We start from the raw sequence: 26,256 nt of genomic DNA on the forward strand, positions 1-26,256 counted from the left end.
TTAGTGGCGCTCTTTCACTGGACCTGTGGAAGCTGGGATGGCGCTGGCTCCTCATTGCTGACCCTTGCCTGTTTTTGATGAGACAAACAGAAAGACAATGGAACAGCACTGAATCCCAGCTGGATCAATATCCCCACAGTCTAGTGAAGTATGAATGGACACCCAGAGGGACATGGAGCAGAAAGTCTGCAGAGGGCCACTGGTGAAGATGAGGTGGGGCACAAATGGGCCTCGTACCTTATTATCAATCCAACAACTTGCCTTTAACATAGTAAAACGTCCCAAGCTGATTCACAGGAGTTTAAAAAGATGGTTAAACATAAAGTGAGAGGAAATCCTATTAAAAATGTATTAATCTGTTTGCACGTAATAAAACAGGGAAGCTGGAGGCAATCATGCGTTGCGAGGAACCAGACATAATCGGGATTACTGAGACATGGCTACAGAAAAATCAGGACTGCGAATTAAACATTGCAGGGTATAACATATTTAGAAAAGATAGAGAGGGGAAAAGGGGAAGTGGAGTAGCTGTACTTATTAGGGATAACATAATTCCTCTTTGCCTTCCTAATTAGGGATAAGATAATGGCAGTAGAAAGAAGTGATGCAGCTATCAGCAAGAGAGAAATAGAATCCATATGGGTAGATATAAAAGATAATAAAGGATCAATCACACTAATAGGTGTAGTCTACAGACCACCTAATAGTGGAAGGGAGGTGGAGGAAGAAATATGCAGATAAATTAGGGAAATGAGTAAAAACACATAGAATAATAATCATGGAGGATTTCAACTACCCAGATATTAATTGGACAAAAGAGGTAGGTAAAGGGGATAAGGGAATGGAGTTCCTACAATGTGTACAGGAGTCCTTTCTCACCCAATATGTAAAAAGCCCAACAAGGGAGGATTCGCTATTGGATCTAGTGATGGGGAATGAACCAGAGCAGAATGAACCATCTAGCAATATTGACCATAATATAATGGCCTAGAAATTGAGTGGGGTTAGCGCCCATTTTGAGGCGCTAGAGTGCCTAGCGCCGCAAGTACAGCCGATTGAGAAATTCACTTGGGCGCTGCCATCGGCGTTAGTCGGTTGCGCTGCGCCGGCACCGATGACGTCATCGGTGTGCGCAGCGTCCCGGTTGCCGTGGCAACGCGCCCGAACGCCGAAATTGAGTTGCGGCCGCCTCGCCCGTGGCAGCCGCAACCAACGATTTTTCAGAAGTTTGCTACGGGTCTTAGCGCCGGCGCATTAAGGTCGCGCGGTGGCCGGCCGCTTTCCCGGCGGCCGCCTGCCCGCACCTCCCTCCGCGGACTCCTCCAACAACCCCCGTGGCACAGATGCGTGTGGGCCGCGAGCCCGGCACTTCTCCGAGGTGCCGGGCTCATTTTTCTCCACAGATCAACGGCCAGCGGTCGGGTGCAGGCAGCTCCTCCTTAACGGAAGGAGGAGGCCTGCACTTCCCCAGCCTGCCGCACCGCATCGGGTGCCGCAGCGGCGGATTAGCGCCGCAATGCGGCAGTCAGCGCCCATTGCGAGGCGCTGACACCCACCAGTAGCGCCGGCAGCCGTCTGGGTGCGGCGCTACTGAATTTTTGGCGCGCGCAGGGGGACTTAGCGCCGGCGCTAAATTTCCGGCGCTAAAGCCCTGGCGCGGCGCCAACTCAATTTCTAGGCCAATATGTTTTAAGATAATAATTGAGAAGGACATAAGTATGACAAAGACCAGGGTTATAGATTGGAGGAAAAACTAATTTTGTGGGGCTGAGAATAGAACTTGGGAAAATAAAATGGACAACAGTATTGGCAAACAATGATGTAGAACAGCAGTGGGAAACATTTAAAACGATGCTCAAGAGAGTGCAAGAACAATATATTCCATTAATAAACAAGAACAAGCTAAACGCTAATGAGACACCATGGAATGAATCAAGCTATAAGGGAAAAATTGAGGGTAAGGAAAGAGGCATGCGTTAAGTAGAGGAAACTTTCGATTTACCGGCACCTAAATAACTGGAAATCTCGGTTAACCGGCAAAATTCAGGAGTAGGTTCAGGTAACTTTTATTACTTTTTTTACTCCATTTGTTGCTGTGCAAGGGTGTGGCTGCAGCTGTTGCTAAGCTACAGAGATGCTTGCAACTTGTGCCCATTGTTCTGAAGCTGTTGCTAAGCAACAGGGTTTGTTGCTTTATACGGAGCTCTCAGCTCCGTATCGTTTACTATAGCGTTCGGTTATCCGGAATTTTTGATGAACCGGCACCACGTCGATCCCGTCCGTGCCGGATAAAAAAAAGTTTCCTGTACGTGGATAGCAGGGGAGAGCATGATAAAGGAGAATATGAAGGGATTAGGAGAGAAGTCAAAAAACAATTAGGAAGGCAAAGAGGAACTATGAAATTAAATTATTAAGGAACATAAAACAAAATAGTAAAATATTTTACAGGCACATAAATAAAAAAAGGAAGGTCTGGATGGGAATAGGGCCATGAAGGGATGGAAAGGATCCCACAGGCAGCAATGGCAGACATATTAAATAATTACTTTGCTTCAGTATTTACCAGGGAGAAAGAACAGGTGGAGATGGCATCGGACAATGAGATTAGTAATAAGTTAACTGCATTTAAAATAAAATGAGGAGATGTACTAAATAAACTAATGAAACTCAAAGAGGATGAAACCCCTGGTCGAGATGGATTATATCTGTGCATTTTAAAAGAACCTAGGGAAGAAATAGCAGATGCATTACTACACATATTTAATAATTTGTTAGAATAAGATGTTGTACCAGAGGACTGGCCGATAGTTAACATAATGCCGATATTTAAGAAGGGAGATAGAACATGTCCAGGGAACTATAGGCCAGCCAGCTTAGGAAAAATAATAGAATCCGAGAAACAAAAAATATAATAATAAATAGTCAGCATGGATTTCAAAAGGGAAAGTCTTGCTTAACCAACCAAATTGAATTTTTTGATGAGGTAACAGAGAGAGTAGATAAGGATAATGCAGTAGATGTAATTTATCTAGATTTACAAAAGGCCTTCAATAAGGTACCACCTAATAGACTAATGAATAAGGTCAGGGAATGTGGACTCAGGGGACAAGTAGCAGAATGGATTGCTGGCTGGCTTCAGGACAGAAACCAGAGAGTAGGGTAAAGGATAGCTATTCACAGTGGCAGAAGGTGGGAAGTGGCGTTCCACAAGGATCAGTGCTGGGACCACTGCTGTTTACAATTTATATTAACGATTTAGACCTTGGAATCAAAAACACAACTTCTAAATTTGCGAACGACACCAAATTGTGGGCGAAACCAATACTGAGGAGGACTGCAACAAATTACAAGAAGACATTTGTAAGGGGGGCATCTTTTAACTGGTCTATGGTAATTTACCTGGCCAGCAGCCTTTGCCTCTGAGCTCTGACCAACTCCAACCTTTTACCTGGTTTACGGTAATTCACCTGGTCAGCAGCCTTTTGCTGCTGCACTCTAAACCAATTTACAAACAGCGGTTTCGAATCGCTACCCCTCATTCAGTTCTGAGTGGAGGAACTTATAATTAATGATTTTAAAATGGACAAGTGGTTTGGATGAGAAAAAAATCAAGTTTTATTACCTAAATAAACTACAATCAAAAGAATAAACTATACCACACGAACACAGTAATTACAGCAAAACTATATAACAGGGGGTTGCAGACGGCGAAAACGAGGGATAAAATGGCTCCAATGTTACTTAAACAACCTTAGCAATTACCCTCAAATCACCATCCCTTAACTCCTGCTACGTTGCCTTGCCGAGGAGTCAGAACACCCTGCTCACCTGTGGTCCAGCGAAGTAAAAAGAGAGAGATAGCTTCTCAGCAGCTATCTTATATACCTGGTGAGCCCCTTGCCATTCTGCCTTGCAAGGGCTGTGTGCAAAGTTCCCACCCAAAGGGTCCAATACACAAGAGAAAGCTGTGATTGGCTAACTCAGAGTGGTTGGACTGGGTTAATGTGTCTTCCGGAGCTCCCTGGGCTGAAACAAAAGGGAAATACAACTGCTCTATTGTCCAGAATGCTAGGTGATTTAAACCCATTCCGTTCTTAAACGGTTCCCATTCAAGATCCAAAAGTCTCTTCTGCAGTTTAGATGTATCCACTCGATATACAAACAAATGCTAATAGCATTCAATTACTTTGTAAACAAAGCATTGTCCTGTGGTAACATTTTGTCTCCATTGAACCTTACTTCCAGACACAGAAAGCTGCTTTCCAAGCCCCTTTGTCTTCAGCCATGTGGTATGACAGCCATTTTTATCCCTGGAAATTTAAAAGCACAACGCCCAGGGATTCTTTAATCAAAAAAATTAATCTTCAGAACTGTAAATTATTGCAAATTCTTACAGTCCGCCCTTGGATACTTCCAGCTTGCTTGTAGTATGCTCTTGAAGAAATGAGCAATAATTTCTGACCCCTCACAAACAACCATCCCCTATATTTACCTAATAGCTATCTGCCACTGATGCCTGTCCCATCTATTCCCCTTAAATTCAAGATAAAAAAACCATGGTACGGTAGGCATCTTACAGATACTTCAGTTTTCAATAAGTGGTCTCATACCCCTACGCGCTTGTAAAATTATACAATGTAAACCAAATTTACAAACACCTTTTACATTATAACTTATTACAAAATGTAATCAAAATGATCCCAAGCACGGAGAGGGTCCTACGCCTCTGCTCAACTTGGAGTTGTCACAAAATGTTCCCAAGCACGGAGAGGATCCTACGCCTCTGCTCAACTTGGGGCTGTAACACAAGATACAAAAAAAACATTAAACATTTGAAACAACATGCTTAAATAAAACCCTGACCATCACGTGCCGATGATGGGTCGCGAAATTCGAGTGGGTATTGCTCCTCCCACCCGGGCAGTAAAAGTACCTTCTACCCCCCTGTTGATTGTCTTAAACTTTAAAACATGCAGAATGGATTTACAGACCAGCCTGCTCCGCCAGCCCCGAGCCGTTCCCTTGTCCTTTTGTGGAGGCAGGGTACCCCTCCTGTTTAAAATATACCTTAGCACAGACCGAGACCGGGGAGCATGGGATCACGACTCCCAGTCCCTCCCCCTCCCGTCTTCCCGCGACTGGCTGCAGAAAATGATGGGTGCCTGTGTGGCAGCACTCCCTGGCCCCACACAAACTTGGATCCCAGATCCGGCCACCCACTCATCCTTCCCAGCCACACTTACCCTCTTTGCCCGTGGGCCCCCGGGTGAGTTCCTCCCTTCCCCGAACACACCCACGTGACTCTTGGGTATCCCCCTCCCCTATACAATCTTTCCCGGGCCATCATCACTCACCCCCGGGGAACGCGTCCCTATCACAAGGTGCCCGCGCTTCCCCATCGTGACTCCTCAACAGCGAGGTCTCCCGCAAGTGAACTTCGGTCAGGACAGTGCTGGGTTGGGGGCCGTGCCCCACCCAGCTGGGGCCATCTCCTCCCCATAGGAGGAGTAGGCAAGTTCCTCCGGACCCTGTCCGGTTTTTCCCGAAGATCGCTGCGGGGTTTCCCTCTGGATTCGTCCAGTGGCGAGGTGATCCCCAACATTCCGTATCCGTATCTTCATTCGGTGTCCAGCTCGGGCTGGGCGAACATGGCTGCTTCATGGTCCAATCTCCTGCAGAACTTAAAAGGACATGCAGCCAGGTCTCACTGACCTGCTGCCTTAGGTGGAGACATGGTCGGGTCCCTCGACCTCGGACCAAAATGCAAACATTTGGCACACATGTAAACTTAATGGCCTAGAAATTCGGTTTTGGCGCAGCGAGGGCTTTAGCGCCGGAAGTTAGTGCCGGCGCTAAGTCCCCCTGTGCGCGCCAAAAATTCAGTAGCGCCGTGCCCAAATGGCTGCCGGCGCTACTGAGGGGTCTCAGCGCCTCAAAACTGGCGCCACGCGCCGCATTGCGGCGCTATTCCGGCGCTGCGGCGCCCGCTGCGGTGCGGCAGGCTCGGGAAGTGCAGGCCTCCTCCTTCCGTTAAGGAGGAGCTGCCTGCACCCGGCCGCGGCCCGCGATAATCTTTTTAAAAATGAGCCCGGCACCTCGGACAAGTGCCGGGCTTGCTTCTGTTCCGGGGGGGGTGGGGGGGAAGTCCGGGGAGGGAGCTGCGGCCAGGCGGCCGGCGGGAAAGCGGCCGGCCGCCGCGGGGCCTTTAATGCGCCGGCGCAAAGTTCTGTAAGGCACCTCTGCCAGAACGTTGCTTGCGGCTGCCACGGGCTAGGCGGCCGCAACTCAATTTCCGAGTTCGGGCGGGTTACCATGGCAACCGGGACGCTGCGCACACCGATGACGTCATCGGTGCCGGCGCAGCGCTACCGGCCTAACGCCGATTTAGGGCCCCTGTCAATTTCTAAACTGGCCATAACTTCGGCGCTAGGCCCTCTAGCGCCTCAAAAGCGGCGCTAAGGCCAGTGAATTTCTAGGCCAATCTCTTTAAACTTAAACTTAAGACTAGTTATATGAAACTAAAATTTACACCTTAAAGCACGCTATATACACACACATAGCTATAATACAGATGCCGCCCGTCTCCGGACGGCCAGGCTAATCTCTGGCACTGTCGCAGATTGCTGCTGGCTGCAGCGAAGCTGGACTGCCTCCTGTCTCTGGTCCCTCGCAGCTTATGGCTGTTGAGTGGGGACCTCTGTTCTCTGGCTTCTCCCTGGCTCGGGAGACCGCCCTACTCCACTGTAAAGTGGGTGACCATCTTGTCTCGGGCTCGCGGGCCCGCTGAGACCTTCTGAGGGGCGTCTCAGTGGGGGAAACTTTGGCTGGCGGACCCTGAGCCAGGGTCGCAGCCCTAGCTGGCTGGGAACCTTCTCCCCCATGTTTAAAACTGGTTACCAGCCCCCCTGCAAGAGGAATTGCTATCCCTGCCCCCCCCCCCAGGGTCCCACATCATGGGGGGGACCACTCTAGAAGCGGGCTGGGAAGCTGGTCCCTTTAAACAGGCCAAAGCACCTGCGTGAATCTGCTGCTTGGAAGACTGGGGGATTCCTGTCTCCAGACCAGCGCCTGCACATGCGCGAGCAGTTTCAGTGAATGAATGGGCAGCAGCCTGCTGATTTCTAATCCCAGGCTGCTGTTTCTTTGTTTCTGAGCCACCTAACTTGCTCAAATTCGAACTTTTGGCAAAACTAGGGTCCCACTGGGGTAGGGAAGTGTCCCAATTTGTGGGCTGGACAACTTTTCCCTTAGAACATGCCACTGTGCTTGTTTTTACAGGCTGTGAACTTGAACTTGCCTGGACAGCAAACTCATGTTCCCTCACCCAGGTGGCTTTAAATGGGGAATTTTGGACCTGCCTTTCGTCTGGGGCCAAAACTATCCCCTGTGTGCCTCCCATGTCCCGGATTTCTGCTACTTGACCTGCTCTACAGGGGTCCCAGAACTCTCCTTCCCTGTTCCCTGGCTTAAACAGCTTACTCTGAACATGAATGGCTCCTCCCCCACACATGAGGGGCATAGATAGGGTAGATAAAGAGGAACTTTCCCCTTAGTAGGGGGGTCAATAACAAGGGGGCATAGATTCAAGGTAAGGGGCAGGAGGTTTAGAGGGGATTTGAGGAGGAACTTTTTCACCCAGAGGGTGGTTGGAGTCTGGAACTCACCGCCTGAAAGGGTGGTAGAGGCAGGAACCCTCACAACATTCAAGAAGCATTTGGATGAGCACTTGAAATGCCATTGCATACAAGGCTATGGACCAAATGCTGGAAAATGGGATTAGATTGGACAGGGCTTGATGGACGGCGCAGACACGATGGGCCGAAAGGCCTCTTTCTGTGCTGTATAAATAGGCCTAGAAATTCTGTTTGGGGCGGCCAGCTCGCTCGCGCCCAGAAAGTACCGCTGGGCGCGGAGCCACTTGCGCCCACCGGAAATTCAGTTTGCGCGGCCCAAGTCGAAGGCGGCCGCTATTCAAGGGTTTCGGCGCCCCCGCTTGGGGCGCTGAAACTGAATATCGGCGCGCTAGGTGCTGCAGCGCCACCCGCTGCGGAGCGGCAGGCTGCAGTACTGCAGGCCTTCCTCCCTTTCTTAAGGGAGAGGTGCCTGCAACAGCGAGACCGCCGCTCACTAGTGCCGGCAAATGAGCCCGGCACCACGGAGAAGTGCCGGGCTCCCGGAAAACAGCTGGCAATGCCGCGGGGAGGGGGTGGAGGAGGCCGGGGAAGGAGGTGCGGGCAGGCGGCCGCCGAAAAAGCGGCCGGCCGCACCTCCGCCTTAACTCGCCCCAGTAACGCTGCAGGACGGCCCCGTTTTCTGATCGCTGTTTGCGGCCGCTGCGGAAGAGGCCAGTAACGGGGCGGTAGCGGGGCACTGCGCACACCGATGACGTCATCGGTGGTGGCGCAGCGCTACTGGCTAACGTCGCCATTACCGCAGCGCTGAATATCGGGGGAAGTTTAGCAAGTGGCGCAAAAGCCCTCTTTGGCCAAAAACTGGGCACAAAGCCTACTGAATTTCTAGCCCTATGACTCTATGACAAGCCACAGTGCTTACCTGTGAACTCGAACTTGCTGTGGGCTGAGGATTCCTATTCTCAGGCTCACTCCTCACGGGCGGACCGTACCTCCGTTGTTGGAGGGGGTACACTGGTCCTGGTCTCCGCCTGCCTAGCGGGACCTGCTGGTGATCTCCTACCACCCCATTGTCCACCCCTCCTCACTGCCAGAGCTCCTCAAGACTCGGAGCTGTGGGCTGCGGTCTTGGGGTCTCTAATTCCCAATCCAGCACCGTTCTGGGTGCTGCCTGTGGGATGGTTCGACTTGGGCTGCCAGTAAAGTCCAGCTGACCTGCCTTCGGGCTGATCAGACAAATCATCCCCTTTGATGCATTTAAAGCCATGTTAAGGCTTTCTATCTCTGCCCTACAGGGGCCATGATCTGCTTCCTCAAACCTTAGGTTGCAGGCCAGCTTATCAGCTGCCTTTACCCCCCTAACCTTCTCCTCCTGCTCTGTTACATCTGAGGTGAGGCGGGCATTCTCTTCCCGCAGTCTCATCTCACTCCTCTTTGCTTCTATAATTTGGTACTTTAGGAATTCTATCTCGTTCCTTGCATGGCTTTTCCCCTCGCTAGCTTCTTGGGTGAGGTGTGCGATTTCCTCCCGTAGCCTCATCTCACAGCCCCTTGTCTCTGTGACTTCCTGCACAAGGCGCTCTATAAATGCCTGGCATTTCGTGACCTCTAGTGTGAGGCGTGCATTCTCTTCCCGCACCCTCATTCCACTAGCTCTGGCCTCATACACCTCTCTGAGGTGTTCTACCTCCGCCTGGCATTTTTCAAGCTCGGACTCCCGATTCTTGGCATCTTTAACCTCCTCCTGCACCCTCATCTCATCCTTCCTAAACCAGCCACCTATACCCTGATAGGTCAGCCTACACACTGCCGCTAAAATTCGCAGGGCTACCCACATACTGAAAACGAGAGAAACAAGAGCTGGTACTTTCTCCAGATCCAGACCACTTATTAAATCAAAAACTGCCTCCACTCCTACCTGGCTCACCATTTGTAAGGGGGGGCATCTTTTAACTGGTCTATGGTAATTTACCTGGCCAGCAGCCTTTGCCTCTGAGCTCTGACCAATTCCAAACTTTCACCTGGTTTACGGTAATTCACCTGGTCAGTAGCCTTTTGCTGCTGCACTCTAAACCAATTTACAAACAGCGGTTTTGAATCGCTACCCCCTCCTTCAGTTCTGAGTGGAGGAACTTATAATTAATGATTATAAAATGGACAAGTGGTTTGGATGAGAGAAAAATCAAGTTTTATTACCTAAATAAACTACAATCAAAAGAATAAACTATACCACACGAACACAGTAATTACAGTAAAACTATATAACAGGGGGTTGCAGATGGCAAAAATGAGGGATAAAATGGCTCCAATGTTACTTAAACAATCTTAGCAATTACCCTCAAATCACCACCCCTTAACTCCTGCTACGTTGCCTTGCCGAGGAGTCAGAACACCCTGCTCACCTGTGGTCCAGCAAAGTAAAAAGAGAGCAATAGCTTCTCAGCAGCTATCTTATATACCTGGTGAGCCCCTTGCCGTTCTGCCTTGCAAGTCTGTGTGCACAATTCCCACCCAAAGGGTCCAATACACAAGAGAAAGCTGTGATTGGCTAACTCAGAGTGGTTGGACTGGGTTAATGTGTCTTCCGGAGCTCCCTGGGCTGAAACAAAAGGGAAATACAACTGCTCTATTGTCCAGAATGCTAGGTGATTTAGACCCATTCAGTTCTTAAACGGTCCCCATTCAAGATCCAAAAGTCTCTTCTGAAGTTTAGATGTATCCACTCGATGTACAAACAAATGCTAATAGCATTCAATTACTTTGTAAACAAAGCATTGTCATGTGGTAACGTTTTGTCTCCATTGAACCTTACTTCCAGACACAGAAAGCTGCTTTCCAAGCCCCTTTGTCTTCGGCCATGTGGTATGGCAGCCATTTTTATCCCTGGAAATTTAAAAGCACAACGCCCAGGGATTCTTTAATCAAAAAATTAATCTTCAGAACTGTAAATTATTGCGAATTCTTACACATTAATAAACTTGTAGAATGGGCATATAAATGGCAAATGAAATTCAACACAGTTAAATGTGAGGTGTTATATTTTGTTAAGAAAAATAGGGAGGGCACATATTATCTTGGAAAATAAGAATCTAAATGGGTAGAATAGCAAAGGGATCTCGGAGTACAAATTCACAAATCACTAAAGGTATCGACACAGATTAACAAGGCCATAAAAAAGCAAACCGAGCACTAGGGATTATTTCCAGAGAGATAGAATTGAAAAGTAGAAAAGTTATGCCAAACTTGTATCGACCTTGGTTAGACCACACTGTGTGGAATTCTGGTCACCATATTATAAAAAGGATATCGAGGCACTGGAGAGGGTGCAGAGAAGATTTACAAGGATGATCCCAGAAATGCGAGGTATACCTATCAGGAAAGGATGAACAGGCTGGGTCTCTTTTCTCTTGAAAAAAGAAGGCTGAGGGGTGACCTAATAGAGGTCTTTAGAATTATGAAAGGTTTTGATAGAGTGGATACAGAGAGAATGTTTCCACTTGTGGGGAAGAGCAAAACTCGAGGCCATCAATATAAGATAGTCACCAAGAAATCCAATGGGGAATTCAGAAGAAACTTCTTTACCCAGAGAGTGGTGAGAATGTGGAACTCACTATCACAGGGAGTGGTTGAAGCGAATAGTGTAGATGTATTTAAGGGGAGGCTAGACAAGCATGTGAGGGAGGAGGGAATACAGGGTTATGCTGATAGAGTTAGATGAGGAAAGGCGGGAGGAGGCTCGAGTGGAGCATAAACACCGGCATGGACTGGTTGGGCCGAATGGCCTGTTTCTGTGCAGTATATCCTGTGTAATCCTGTGTAAAATTTGCCACCAAGCCAAATAAGGAGATATTAGGACAGGCTTGGTCCAACAGGTAGAAAAATAGAAACATAGAAGATAGGAGCAGGAGTAGGCCATTCGGCCCCTCAAGCCTGCTCCGCCATTCAATGCGATCATGGTTGATCTTCCAAATTCAGTACCCTGTCCCTGCTTTCTCCACATATCCCTTGATCCCTTTAGCCTTAAGAAATACATCTAAATCCTTCTTGAATATATTTCATGAATTGGTCTCAACTGCCTTCTGTGGTAGAGAATTCCACAGGTTCACCACTCTCTGGGTGAAGAAATTCCTCCTCATCTCAGTCCTAAATGGCTTACCCCTTATCCTTAGACTGTGGTCCCTGGTTCTGGACTCCCCCGCCATCGGGAACTTCCTTCCTGCATCTAGTCTGTCCAGTCCTGTTAGAATTTTATAAGTTTCAATGAGATCCCCTCTCATTCTTCAAAACTCTAGTGAATATAAGCCTAATCGACCCAATCTCTCTTCATATGTCATTCCTGCCATCCCAGGTATCAGTCTGGTGAATCTTCGCTGCACTCCCTCCATGGCAAGAACATCCTTCCTCAGATAAGGTGACCAAAACGACACACAATACTCAAGGTGAGGTCTCACCAAGGCCCTGTACAACTGCAGCAAGACATCCTTGCTCCTGTACTCGAATCCTCTTGCTACGAAGGCCAACATACCATTTGCCTTCTTAACCGCCAGCTGCACCTGCATGCTTACCTTCAGCGACTGGTGCACAAGGACATCAAGGTCTCGTTGCACTTCCCCTTTTCCCAATCTATTGCCATTCAGATAATAATCTGTCTTCCTGTTTTTGCCACCAAAGTGGATAACCTCGCATTTATCCACATTATACTGCATCTGCCATGCATCTGCCCAATCACCCAACCTGTCCAAATCATACTGGAGTTTCTCTGCGTCCTCCTCACAGCCCACACGTCCACCCAGCTTTGTGTCATCTGCAAACTTGGAGATATTACATCTAGTTCTCTCATCTAGATCATTAAGATATATTGTTAATAGCTGGGGTCCTAGCACTGATCCCTGCGGTACCCCACTAGTCACTGCCTGCCACTCGGAAAAAGACTCGTTTATTCCAACTCTGCTTCCTGTCTGCCAACCAGTTCTCTATCCAAGTCAGTACCTTACCCCCAATCCCGTGTGCTTTGCACGCTAATCTCTTAGGCGGGACCTTATCGAAAGCCTTCTGAAAGTCCAAGTACACCACATGCACTGGTTCTCCCTTATCTATTCTACCAGTTACATCCACAAAAAATTCCAGTAGATTAGACAAGCATGATTTACCTTTTGTAAATCCATGTTGACTTTGTCTGATCCTGTCACTGTTTTCCAAGTGCTCTGCTATTACATCTTTTATAATGGACTCTAGCATTTTCCCCACTACCAATGTCAGGCTTACCAGCCTATAATTCCCTGTTTTCTCTCTACCACCTTTTTTAAATAGTGGGGGTAACATTAGCTACCCTCCCATCCATGGGAACTGTTCCAGAGTCTATAGAATTTTGGAAGATGACCAGCAATGCATCTACTATTTCTAGGGCCGCTTCCTTAAGTACCCTAGGATGTAGATTATCAGGCCCTGGGGATTTATTGGCCTTCAATCCCGTCAATTTCCCTAACACCATTTCCCTACAAATACTGATTTCATTCAATTCCTCCCTCTCATTAGACCCTATGTACCCAGACATCTCTGGGAGGTTATTTGTGTCCTCCTTTGTGAAGACAGAACCAAAGTATGTATTTAATTGGTCAGCCATTTCTTTTTTCCCCATTATAAATTCCCCTGATTCTGACTGCAAGGGACCTATGTTTGACTTCACCAATCTTTTTCTCTTCACATATCTATAGAAGCTTTTACAGTCAGTTTTTATGTTCCCTGCAAGCTTACTCTCATACTCTATTTCCCCCCTCTTAATTAATCCCTTTGTCCTCCTTTGCTGAATCCTAAACTGTTCACAATCCTCAGGTTTGCTGCTTTTTCTGGTCAATTTATATGTCCTCTCCTTGGATCTTATGCTATCCCTAATTTCCCTTGTTAGCCACGGTTGATGCACCTTTTTTGTTTTATTTTTATGCCAAACAGGGATGAACAAATTCTGTAGTTCATCCATGTGATCTTTAAATGTTTCCCATTGCCTATCCACCGTCAACCCTTTAAGTAATGCTCCCCAATCCATCCTAGGCAACTCACGCTTCATACCATCGTAGTTTCCTTTATTTAAATTCAGGACCCTAGTCTCTGAGTCAACTAATTCACACTCCATCTTAATGAAGAATTCGATCATATTATTATTGCTCTTCCCCTCGCACAACTAGATTGCTAATTAATCCTTTCTCATTACATAATACCCAGTCTAAGATGGCCTGATCTCTAGTTGGTTCCTCAACATATTGGTCCAGGAAACCGTCCCGTATACACTCTAGGAATTCCTCCTCCACACTATTGTTACTAATTTGGTTAGCCCAATCTATATGTAGATTAAAGTCACCCATGATAACTGCTGTGCCCTTATTGCACACATCTCTAATTTCCCATTTAATGCCATGCCCAACCTCAGCATTACTGTTTGGGAGTCTGTATACAACTCCCAGTAATGTTTTCTGCCCCATGGTATTTCTCAGCTCTACCCATACAGATTCCTCCTCATCAGAGCTAATATCCTTCCTTACTATTGTGTTAATCTCCTCTTTAACCAGCAATGCTACCCCACCTCCTTTTCCTTTTTGCCTGTCCTTCCTGCATATTGAATACCCCTGGATGTTGAATTACCAGCCTTGGTCACCCTGGAGCCATGTCTCCGTAATCCCAATTATATCACATCCATTTACATCTATTTGCGCAGCTAATTCATCCAGCTAATTACAAATGCTCCTCGCATTAAGACACAAAGCCTTCAGGCTTGTTTTTTTAACACTCTTAATCCTTTTAGAATTATTATTTACTGTAGCCCTGTTTGATTTACATCCTTGATTTCTCTGCCTTCCACTTTTGCTTTTCTCCTTCTTGTCTTTTGTTTCTATCCTTGCTTCCCTTTCCTCTGTCTCCCTGCACAGGTTCCCAACCCCCTGCCATTTTAGTTTAAACCCTCCCCAACAGCACTAGCAAACACTCCCCCAAGGAGATCGGTCCCGGTTCTGCCCAGGTGCAAACCGTCCAGTTTGTACTGGTCCCACCTCCCCCAAAACTGGTTCCAATGTCCCAGGAATTTGAATCCCTCCCCCTTGCACCATTCCTCTAGCCACGTATTCATCTGAAATATCATTCTATTTCTACGCTGACTAGCACGTGGCACTGGTAGCAATCCTGAGATTACTACCTTTGAGGTCCTATTTTTTAATTTACCTCCTAACTCCTTATATTCAGCTTTTAGGACCTTGTTCTATTTTTTAACCTATATTGTTGGTACCTGTATGCACCACGACAACTGGCTGCTCACCCTCCCCCTCCAGAACACCCTGCAGCCTCCCCGAGACATCCTTGACCCTTGCACCAGGGAGGCAACATACCCTCCTGGAGTCTCGTTTGCGGCCGCAGAAACGCCTACCTATTCCCCTTACAATAGAATCCTCTATCCCTATAGCTCTCCCACTCTTTTTCCTCCCGTCCTGTGCAGCAAAACCACCCACTGTGCCAGGAAGTTGGAGCCATCTCCCTCAACAATATCCAAAGTGGTACATCTGTTTGAGAGTATGTTTTAAACAGTGTCTTAAAGGAGTACCGAGGCGGAAAGGTTTATGCAGGGAATTCCAGAGATTCGGTTCAGGCAGCTGGAGGCACAGCCACCAAATGTGGAATGATTAAAATCGGGTACGTGCAAGAGATCAGAATTGGAGCAGCGCAGAGATCTCGAAGGACTGTGAGGCTGGAGGAGGGTTAGAGAGGGGCGAGGCCATGGAGACATTTGAAAACAAGAAAGAGAATTTTAAAAACAAGGCCTTGCCAGACTGGGAGCCAATGTAGGTCAGCGAGCACAAGGGGTGATCGGTGAATGGGACTTGGTGCAAGTTAGGATATTGGCGGCAGAATTTTGGATGATCTGAAGTTTATTTAGGTGGAAGATGGGAGGCCATCCAGGAGAGATTTGGAATCCCGCTGTTATAGATGATCTCCTACATGGATACTGCATTGGGACAATGGCCGACTATTGAACTATTTCCGTTGTTTCCCTCTATTTGTGTTTGTTGCAGAATGGGAATATCTTCATTGTGAACTATAAGATGTTGGATGGGCTTCCTGCCAATGTCATTGAAGATATCCAGCAGTACAGTGAAGTGCCCATCTGCCTGCTGTACCTCAACAAACAGAACCACATGATGCCCATTGCCATCCAGGTAGGAGCTGTAGACCTCCATTGGCTCTTGGTCCATGGACTCACCCCCTCCTTATCTCTGTAACCTTCTCCAGCCCTACAACCCTTCGAGATCTCTGCGCTCCACCACTTCTATCCTCGTGCACATCCCCGATTTTAATTTCTGTATTATATGAATTAGTAGCTCGGTCAAACGGTTGTGACAATTTAAAACTGTGGGTTTCAATTAGTAGCACTCGTAACAGAGCTCTTTCATCTTTGTGAGTTGAGGGCAGGCGATGCGACACAGGTGCACTATCTGGAGTAAAAGATCTGTCTTCAGAGGGATGTACCTGCCTTCTGTTTATAGACAAATGCCTATCAGGACAGAATGGTTTGTTTAATTCCTCAGATTGCATGAAGATGTAAAAATGAGAGAGAGCAGTCATCTGTAAAGGCTGTCCCATCAGGATATATAGGGTTCAACAATACTAAAGTGAGCGAGCACCTGTTATCAGGTGTTAAACCTGAAGCCTGCACTGTTGCTGAGACACCCAATGTAATGGGGGCTGGAACCCTGTGCACGAGCTTAGTGCTGGGCCTTCTAGGCCCTTAAGTTGGGTTTAAGTTGCACGTCGCCACACGATGGACCTGAAAGACTCCAGTCAATGCGATTACAGGAAACTTTTTGTATCCGGCACCGACGGGACCGACGTGGTGCCGGTTCATCAAAAATTCCGGATATCCGAACGCTATAGTAAAAGATACGGAGCCGAGAGCTCCGTATAAAGCAACAAACCCTGTTGCTTAGCAACAGGTTCAGAACAATGGCCACAAGTTCCAAGCGTCTCTGTAGCTTAGCAACAGCTGCAGCCACACCCATTGCACAGCCACAGATCGATGGAAGGCAAGTACAATATGAAGTAGAACTTACCTGAACCTACTCCTGAATTTTGCCGGTTAACCAAGATTTTGGGTTATTTAGGTGCCGGTAAATCGAAAGTTTCCTGTATAGAAAACAAAATCTTAGCACTGCTACCGCTTGCTGATCGGCACCACTTGCCCAGTGCTCTCCCCATGCCCCCATTGATATGTACCCCCTCCTTCCCTATATCTGGTGCCCCCTCCAACCAGTCCAGGAACGGTGAGATGTAACGTGAATGTTTCCTGAACTCTGCCCCCTAAAATTATGCTGCAGCCCAGCCACAAGAGAGCACCAGCTAATTGTGCCAGTGTCATTCCTTATCCATTTCCCAGAGGCCTGTCATAGATTGTCTATTTAGTGCCAAATAAGGGCAGTTGGCCTGGATCCCCTAGGAATGGGTTCGAGACAGCCCTAGACACATTTCGCCCATGAAAAGAAAGGCTTGCATTTATATGGTGCCTTTCACCACCTCAGGATGTCCCAAAGTGCTTTACAGCCAATGAAGTACCTTTTGAAGTGCAGTCATTCACTGTTGTAATGTAGGAAACGCGGCAGCCAATTTGCGCACAGCAAGCTCCCACAAACAGCAACGTGATGATGAGCAGATAATCTGTTTTAGTGATGTTGGTTGAGGGATAGCCCTTAGAATCTGCAGTGGGGAACACCTTCATCCCACAGATCTGGGTTGAATACGAGTCCAGGTGCCGGGTATAAAAGTGAGCTGAATAACTATCGTTATCCATATTAATCTTTCTTGTTTCTTTCTTGCAGTTGAAGCAAACCCCAGGTGGAGACAATCCCATTTTCCTTCCCTCGGATGGTGAGCTTGACTGGCTGCTGGCCAAGATGTGGGTGCGGAGTGCAGATTTTCAGTACTTTGAACTGGTCTCGCACTTTCTGAAAACTCACCTGATCGCCGAGCCATTCTGCCTGGCCACCATAAGACAACTGCCATCCGTGCATCCCATTTACAAGGTAGGAGACAGAATGTCGCTCCCGTTTTAAACTCGGGAAAATTGCAGTGGGTGGCAGAGGCCAAGTGGACGGGTGCCATTGGTTCCCTATCTGCGGATCTAAAGAAGGATCCCTCCGTTTTCCGGCCAGTGCCCTTCTCACCTGCTGAGGAAAGCAGGTTAAAGTCGCAGCCTCTGGGAAGAGAGTGGGACGTCTGCAATTTTAACTGCCCGCCTGGTTTCCACTGGCCGGCCAGGTTAAAATCGCCCCTTGTTTCTTCGGTTAGTGTGATGGATGGTTTCAGCTTTGAACCCAGTGACCTCGTCAACCAGAAATCATCTAGAGTCTGGCACACAGAAGATCCAATGTAGGATTCTTCCTACATGAGCCTGAAAAGACACCAGAACGATAACATAATGACCTCCTAGCATTGACAATGCAGCATCTTGATAGATGCACTTTGAACCATGACAGAAAGTTAACATGCAGGTACAGCAAGCAATTAGGAAAGCAAATGCTATGTTGGCCAATATTACAAAAGGATTGGAGTATAAGAGTAAGGAGTCTCACTGCAATTATATAGGGCTTTGATGCAACCACACCTGGAGTATTGTGTGTCTCCTTACCTAAGGAAGGATATACTTGCCATAGAGGAAGTGCAACGAAGGTTCACCAGACTGGTTCCTGGGATGGGGGAATTGTCGTATGAGGAGAGATTGAGTAGACTAGGCCTATATTTCCTAGAGTTTAGAAGAATGAGAGGTGATCTCATTGAAATGTATTGAATTCTTACAGGACTTGACAGAGAAGATGCAGGGAGGATTGTAATGATATCAGCAAATCGAGATGGTATTTGCCTGTTTAATTATGATGCCTTAACAGCATGTTTGCATGTATGGATTGCTTGTGCCTGACCAGCAGAGGGCATGTGACAGAGACAAGCAAGGCAGTTTAGTTTAGTTTCAGTTTCGTTCTAGATGCATCACTAGCATGATGTCTCCTGTAAATGCTGTATAAAGAGTTGAACAAGCTTTAGATCAAAAAAGCCATTCTCTTTCATAAATGTCTCATCATTGAACCCACAAAGAAATCAATACATGGTGTCAGAAGTGATTGAAAGAGATGAAGAGAAAAAATCTGAAGTTAAATCAGCTCTCCACAAATTAGCAAGCCAAAAGAGAACATTGTTGCTTACCATTGGAGAATAGCTAATGAAGTGAAAAAATGGTAGGTTTACACCCACCGGCGACGCTTCAGTTGACAGGTAATGTGGCTGAAAATTGGAGGAGATTCAAACAACGTTTAGAGTTGTATTTATCAGCAATCGGAGCTGACGAGAAAGGTGATAAAATAAAAGCGTCACTGTTCTTACATGTCGTGGGTGATGAAGTGCTGGAGGTGTATAATAACTTCACATTCGCTGCTGATGGAGACAAAATGAAGCTAGATAAAATAATGGAACAGTTTGAGGCCTACTGCATACCTAAACATAACGTGACGTTTGAGAGGCACAGATTTTTCACATGTGTACAGAAAACGGGAGAAACTATTGATCAGTATGTGACTGAACTGAGAAACAGAAGCAAAACATGTGAATTTGGGGAACTGACAGACTCGCTGATAAAAGACAGACTGGTGTGTGGTATTCCAGATAATAGTCTAAGGGAAAGACTGCTAAGAGAGCAAGATCTAGACCTGGGAAAAGCCATAGCACTGTGTAGGGCTACAGAGACTGTGAAGTTGCAGGCAAAAGAGCTGTTCAGTGGCAGTAGCTGCAACGTGGATGCAGTGAGAAAGAACGGACACAAACCGTTTGACAAAAAGAGCGCCAGTGTGAAAAAAGAGGCGTGGCCAGCGAACGAAAATGAAAGGGACAATCGAAAGTCATGTAGTCGATGCGGTACACAGCATCCACCAAGAAAGTGTCCAGCATATGGTAAAACATGCAATAGTTGCAACAAAAACAACCATTATGCCCGTTGCTGCAAGAACCAAGCGCAACAAAGCAAGGTCCATGCAGTAGATGATAGCGAGATAGAGGAGTTCAATGTAGATGTTGTGTCTGAAAACAAAGAAGAAAAAAGAGACTGGATGTTGACACTAAAAGTGAATGACATACACATTCCATTTAAATTGGATACTGGAGCACAAGTTAATGTGATATCAGAGACTGATTTTAAGAAAATTAGACCCAGACCAAAGATACATGGAATAAAAGTGAAAGTGACAGGATACTCAGGTACTGATATACCAGTGAAAGGAAGATGCATTGTCAAAGTGACACACAAGGACAGAGAGCACACGCTAGCATTAATCGTGGTGCCAAAGGATGTGCAAGCCATACTAGGTTTAAAAGCCTGTGAGAGACTGAACCTGGTAAAGAGAGTCCTCGTTGTGGAAAGTGAAGGAGAGACAGTCTATGATGAACTCATGAAAGAGTACAACGACCTACTTAAGGGTCTAGGCTGCCTTCCAGGAGAACACACGATCAGAGTAGGTAAAAGTATGCCAACGGTCATACATCCATGCAGAAAAGTTCTGTTTGCTCTTCAAAAGCAACTGAAGGCAGAGTTGGACAGGATGGAAAGCCTGAACATGATTCAGAAGATAGATGAGCCAACTGAATGGGTGAGTTCCCTCGTCGTTGTGGACAAAAAGAATGGAAAGCTCACAATTTGCCTGGATCCAAGAGATCTAAACATAGCAATAAAGAGAGAGCACTTCAAGCTTCCTACACGTGAGGAAATCATGGCACAGTTTGCAAATGCAAAGTATTTCAGCAAGTTAGATGCATCATCAGGATTTTGGCAGATGAAATTGGACGAGGTAAGTTCAAGACTGTGCACGTTCAACAGTCCATTTGGCAGATACAGATTCCTAAGGTTACCATTTGGCATTGCCTCAGCTCCTGTAGTGTATCACAAAACTATCCATATGATCTATGAGCACCTGGAGGGAGTTGATACATCAATGGATGACATCATAGTATGGGGAACCACGAGAACTGAGCATGACGAGAGACTGAAAAAAGTGCTGGAAGCAACAAGGAAAACAAACCTGAAGCTGAATAGAGAGAAATGCCAGCTCGGGGTGACAGAACTGACATTCGTGGGAGATATCCTTAGCAGTGAGGACATCAGACCAGATCCCAGAAAGGTGTCCGCCATTGAGAATGTGCCAAAGCCACAATGCAAAAAGGATGTGCAGAGGTTTAATGGAATGATCAACTACATGGGTAAATTCATATCCAACCTCTCAGAAAAGATGGCGCCACTGAGAAGACTAACTGAAAAGAACATAGAATGGGAATGGAATCATGAGCATGAGAAGTCATGGAGCGATCTAAAGAAACTGCTCACAGAGGAACCAGTTCTGAGGTTTTATGACCCAGCGAGACCCATCAAGATATCATCAGATGCATCACAGAGTGGGTTCGGTGCCATTCTTCTGCAAAAATATGACTACTGGCAACCTACTGCATATGCATCGCGCTCAATGACAGACGCGGAGACGCGATATGCACAAATAGAAAAGGAGCTGCTCAGCATCACATACGCCTGTGAAAGATTTCACCAGTTTGTGGCAGGACAAGCAATCAGTGTAGAGACTGACCATAAGCCCTTGATTGCATTGTTCCAAAAGCCACTAAATAGCTGTCCGCTTAGAATACAAAGAATGATGATCAGGCTGCAACGCTATACACTGAATGTTGCGAAAACACCGTGTAAACTGATGTATACAGCAGACACGTTGTCCAGAGCTGTAGACCCAAGTGAGCCCGCAAACACCAAAATGGATGAAAAAGTGAACGCCTACGTGGACATGATCCCAAGTGCACTGCCCATAGCAGATGCAAAAATGGAGCTCATAAAGACTGAGACAAACAAAGATGAAACAATGAGACGACTGAAGAAAAGCATCTTGGATGGATGGCCCAACATGAAGCAAGACTGCTCACCTGACATAGCAGAGTACTGGAACTGCAGGGTGGAACTATCAGTGGTCGAAGACATCATCTACAAAGGAAGTTAAATAGTTATCCCAAAGAGTCTGAGAAAAGAGATGTTAAAAAAGATCCATGGAGGACATCTGGGAATCGAAAAGTGTAAGAAAAGAGCACGAGAGGTGATGTACTGGCCACGAATCAACCAAGATGTGACAAATGAGGTGTCAAACTGCACAATATGCCTGAAATATCGAGCAAGCAATCCGGTAGAACCACTAAAGCCACACCCAGCACCAGACAGACCTTACCAGAAGGTAGGCGCTGACCTATTCGTATGTCAAGGGAAGGACTATCTTGTAGTCACAGACTATTACTCCCTGTATCCAGAGGTTTGTAGACTGTGCACCACCACTGCAGATGCTGTGATAAGATGTATGAAAGCCATATTCTCCAGACATGGCGTGGCAAGTGAGGTCTTCACAGACAATGGACCCGTTTTACAATGCAAGTTTCCGACACTTTGCCAAAGAGTGGGACTTTTTCCACACAACGTCAAGTCCTCACTTTCCACAGTCCAATGGTCTAGTGGAAAAATCGGTCCAGACAGTGAAAAGACTGATGTACAAGGCAAAAGACAGTGGAACTGACTTCTACCAGAGCATGCTTGTATACCGCACAATGCCGCTCGAGTGTGGTATGTCACCAGCCCAACTCCTTATGGGACGTCGGCTAAGGTCAAACGTACCCATCCCGGAGAACCTCCTGAAAACAAAAGAGGGGGAGAAAGTGAGGAAGTTCAAAGAACAACAGAAAGAAAAGCAAAAGTACTACTATGACAGAGGAACACAAAACCTACCTGAACTCCACACTGGTGACCAAGTAAGGTTCAAAGACAAAACAAACATATGGACTCAGAAGGGAACTGTCCTGAGTGAAGTTCAACCAAGATTATACACCATTCAGATGGATGAGGGTGCTGTTCTGAGAAGAAATCGTCGAGATCTTCTCATGGGACCAGCCACAGCAAGTCAAAAGACTGATACTGTTGAACAACCTGATCACACAGCAGGTCAAAAGACTGATACTGTTGAACAACCTGATCATACAGCTGAGAATACATCATCTGAGGCAACAACACAGATTCAAGGACAATCAATCAGAAAACCCTCAAGACACGTGAAGCCTCCTGAGAGACTCATTGAGCAAATTTAAGGACTATTGTTATAGAAGGAAGTAATGTTATCTTATTCTTTCTTCAAGTTCTAGTGTATTGACATATTTCATGTGAACACACAAAGCAGTGTTAAAAAACCTTGATCATGATAATGATAATGTAAGTTCATTAAGTGTTACAGTTAAAATGCAGATTAATACAAAGAAAACATGTTGTTAGTTAAAAGTAAAATACTTTTGTTTTAAGAAAAGGAGATGTAATGATATCAACAAATAGAGATGGTATTTGCCTGTTTGATTATGATGCCTTAACAGCATGTTTGCATGTATTGATTGCTTGTGCCTGACCAGCAGAGGGCATGTGACAGATACAAGCAAGGCAGTTTAGTTTAGTTTCAGTTTTGTTCTAGATGCATCACTAGCATGATGTCTCCTGTAAATGCTGTATAAAGAGTTGAACAAGCTTTAGATTAAAAGACATTGGCCTAGAAATTCAGCTGTTTGCGCCAGCCGTTAGCACCAGATTTCCGGCGCTATCCACTTAGCGCCCGGGCACCGCCGGATCTGCGCCTACGCCGAAATTCAGCTGGGCTTTAGCGCCGGCGCAAAGTGTTAGCGCCCGCTCAGCTGCGCGCGCATCTTATGACGTCATTCCGTCGTGCAACGCCGTTTGTGCGCCCCAAACAGGAAATTCAGTGGCGCCCGGCCGATGTGGCCGTGGCGCTGCTAAGAACTGTGAAATGGAACTCAACAGAGGCCCTGTGGGATTCGGGGAGCGCTAATTAAAGGGCACATCCACTCACCCATAAAAGCCAGCCATTTCGCTGCAATGACTTGACTGGTTTGGATTTCTGCACAGAGAGCAAGGCACAGAGATTACTGATTTCGGACACCATAGGAGAGGTATTTTTGGCTTCTAGCCAGTGCTTTGACATTTGCATCCTTGTGATTTTGCTGTTTGGAACTTTGTAATGGGGGCTGCATGGGGGGCCAACCCTCAGTTCCTACATTTTGTGCGAAGGGCTCGCAGACGCTTTGAGAGAGGGCCAGGCATGCCTAGACGCAGAGGGGCCATTAGGCGTCGCCAACGTAGGCCTTACCCAGTCAGGCAATACCGGGAGCAGGTCTCATATCTCACCATGACTGCGGCGCATTGTGTTAAGAGGCTGCGCTTCAGAAGGGAGGTGGTTGAAGAGATCTGCCAGCTGCTTCATGCAGATTTGCAGCCACAGCTCATGTCCAGGGCGTCTCTCTCGGTGGAAGTGAAGGTCACGGTGGCTCTCAGCTTTTATGCAAGCGGCTCCTTCCAAGCCGCTGCTGGGGACATCGCGAACATCTCCCAGTTCGCCGCGCATCGCTGCATCCGACAGGTCACCGAAGCACTTTTCGCGAGGAGGCACCAATTCATCTCCTTCCCCATGACCCAACACAAGCAGGAGCAGCGTGCATTCGGATTTGCCAGGATCGCGGCCTTCCCCATGGTGCAGGGCGCCATTGACTGCACGCATGTGGCTATGCGGGCACCTATCCACAATGCCGAGCAATACCGCAACCGGAAGGGCTACCATTCCCTAAATGTGCAGCTGGTGTGTGACCACAGGCAGCGCATCCTAGCTGTCAATGCCCGCTTCCCAGGAAGCAGCCACGATGCCTTTATCCTGCGCCAGACTACTGTGGCTGACATGTTCCAGGCACAGCCTCCACCAAGGGGATGGCTTATCGGGGACAAGGGCTACCCTTTGTGCAGATGGCTCATGACCCCGCTCCGCGCGCCCAGGACCCCAGCGGAGCTGGCATACAACGAAAGCCATCAAGCCACAAGGAACCTAATAGAGCAAACGATAGGCGTCCTCAAGCAACGGTTCCGTTGCCTGGATCGTTCGGGCGGGTCTCTTCAGTATTCACCGGATAGAGTCTCCCAGTTCGTCGTGGTGTGCTGCATGCTCCACAACCTGGCTATCCGCAGGACTCAGGCACTGCCACCTGACATTGCCCCACCACCTCAGGAGGACGAGCAGGAGGACCCTGAGGAGGAGGAGCACCAGGCCAGGAGGGAGCGACAAGGTCCAAGGGCCGTCCGCCGGGGGCTTATTGCTCGACACTTCTAGGCCCCCTGTCAGGGAATGGCCTGGCCCACTGAACGCAGCCGCTTCGCAAGCCCTCAGCCGGTTAACCCAACAACCACTTGAAACATGACACCTGCACATGGTGAATAAATAAACATCTTTATTTCAAAAACTCAGGGCCCTTCCCACATGGAAGAGCGAAACAGAGAAGACCCCCAAAAAACAGTAACAAACTTCTGTCACTCCCAAAACCTGGGGAGGACTAACATAACATCACCATCCAAATGGCCTTCGTCACTGGCCTAACAAAAACAAGCCCCCCCCACAACACAAAGACCCCCATAAAACCAAACCACATAATGGCCCCCAGAACAGAAGCCCCCGCATCACCCAAACCCTCGCTCAACACACTCTATTCGGTGTGGCGAGAGGGCGAGTCTGGCGACAGCCGTCTTTTGCCCCGGCCCGGTCCTGCTGCTGCGCCTCAAGCTGGGCCGTGAGGCTGTGGCGAGGCTGGGGGAAGGATCCTCAGGGCGACAAGGCGTCTCGCCAGATGCCCCTGGGGGTCGGCCTACACGAGGGCGGGCCCGGGAGGGGCCGGCTGGTGGCTGCTGCAGCTGTGGGTGGCCCTCTTCACTGGCTGCAGTAGCTCCTTGCACCCTGGCTGGGGGAGTCGCAGGCTCGCCTGCACCAATGGGGACAAGGTGGGTGATGCCAGGCACGCGCTGGTCGCCAGACACACGTGCACTCGGCCGGCCTGGCCGGGGAGCAAGCGCGCCAAACTGTTGGTCGCCAGACCGGTGTGCGGCAGCAGGGCGGCGGCTGGCCTGGCGACGCCTCCGCGCCAGTGCGAGGGTGGCAGAAGTCAGTGCCCCAACTGCGCCGGCATGTCCCCGCATCTGCAGTGCCATTGTCTGCACAGCACCTCTCAGCTGGCGACTGGCGTGCTGCGCTGCCTCGAGCTGTTCGACCCCCCTCTCATGCGCTGCCACAAGGAGCTCCACCCCCCTGGCGTGCGCTGCTGCGAATAGCTCTAGGCCCCTGGCCTGGGATTGGCCGAAAGCCACCACACTTTGAGCGAGGCTTTCGATGGCGTGAGGCATCTGTGCCACCACCTCCATGATTTCGACGTGCCGGCGCTCCGACGCCGCCGACATCTCGTCCAGGAGGCGCACCTCCTGGGCGACGTCCGAGTCCGGACTGGAGGGCGCCTCCACCCTCTGGCCAGAAGGCTGGCGTGCCGCCGGAGCGTTGCCGCGTGCGGCCACGCCACTGGGAGCAGGTTCTGCCCTCCCCTCCACCGCCTCCCCCCTCTGGGCAGAAGGCTGGTGTGCCGCCGGAGCCTTGCCGCGTGCGTCCATGCCACTGGGACCAGGTTCGGGGCTCCCCTCCCCCGCCTCCCCCTG

At 48.1% G+C, this 26,256-nt stretch overlaps 1 pseudogene; it reads left to right on the forward strand.

The window, feature by feature from the left end:
- Nucleotides 1-26,256, forward strand: part of LOC147090640 (polyunsaturated fatty acid 5-lipoxygenase-like) — a 157,789-nt pseudogene that overhangs the window by 24,883 nt on the left and 106,650 nt on the right.

The sequence above is a fragment of the Somniosus microcephalus genome, unplaced genomic scaffold (genome assembly GCF_052327205.1).
Source record: "Somniosus microcephalus isolate GS21.2 unplaced genomic scaffold, FLI_Smic_1.0 unresolved_chr4, whole genome shotgun sequence".
NCBI classification, from domain to species: domain Eukaryota; kingdom Metazoa; phylum Chordata; class Chondrichthyes; order Squaliformes; family Somniosidae; genus Somniosus; species Somniosus microcephalus.